Here is a 1,163-nt window from a genome sequence, read left to right on the forward strand (position 1 = left end):
TCTCCCCGGTGTGAAGTCGCTGGTGTGTCTTAAGGCTGGATAACTGAGTGAATCGCTTATCACACACAGAGCAAATGAATGGCCTCTCCCCAGTGTGAACGCTCTGGTGGCTCTTCAGGGTGAATAACTGAGCAAATCCCTTATCACACACGGAGCAGATGAACGGCTTCTTCCCGGTGTGAAGTCGCTGGTGTGTCTGCAGATTGGATAACTGAGTGAATCCCTTATCACACACAGAGCAGGTGAATGGCCTCTCCCCGGTGTGAACTCGCTGGTGGTTCCGCAGGTGGGGTAACTGAGCAAATCGCTTATCACACACAGAGCAGATGAACGGCCTCTCCCCGGTGTGAACTTGCTGGTGGTTCTGCAGGTTGGTTAACCGAGTGAATCTGTTCCCACAGTCAGAGCAGGTGAAAGGCCTCTCTCCAGTGTGAACTCGTTCGTGTCTCCGCAGGTTGCCTATGACAGCAAATCCCTTTTCACACTGAGAGCAGGTGAAAGGCCTCTCTCCAGTGTGACTACGTTGATGACTTTCCAGCTGGCATGGGGCTGTGAATCCCATCCCACAATCCTCACATTTCCATGGTTTCTCCATGGTCCGGGTGACCTTGCGTCTCACCACGTTGGACGATCAGTTGAAGCCTCGTCCACACACACAATATGTGTACAGTCTCCCTGATGTGAATGGTGTAGAATTTTTTCAGGCTGCGTAACTGGTTAAAGCTCTTTCCACATTCAGTGCTCTGTAACAGTCTCACATGTGAATGTGTGTGTGTCTCAGTGCTTTTCCAGACACACTGATGTTTAAAATCTCTTGAAGCAGACAAAATAGACAAATAGCTCTTCTTCTAGATTCAAAGGTCGATGATATTAGACTCCCACGATTTGAGTGACTCAGTCAGTTCTTGACGTGATATTTAGTTTGAGATAGCCACCTCAAACCCCTCTTGTTCTAACTTTCTGCAAAAAGATTTTACAAAAATCATTAATGTCAGTACAGGATAGAAATTCAGAACAGACAATTCTAGTTTTTAGCAAACATTGTTCGCTCTCTCTCTTTCCCTGAAATGCTCTAAATCTCCATTCCACACTCTCCCTCCATTCTCACTCTGCTGCATCTAATATTCACCCTCCCAATTCTCCTGAAGGTGCTGAATCAGGCT

This window comes from Scyliorhinus canicula, chromosome 17 (genome assembly GCF_902713615.1).
Source record: "Scyliorhinus canicula chromosome 17, sScyCan1.1, whole genome shotgun sequence".
Taxonomy (NCBI): domain Eukaryota; kingdom Metazoa; phylum Chordata; class Chondrichthyes; order Carcharhiniformes; family Scyliorhinidae; genus Scyliorhinus; species Scyliorhinus canicula.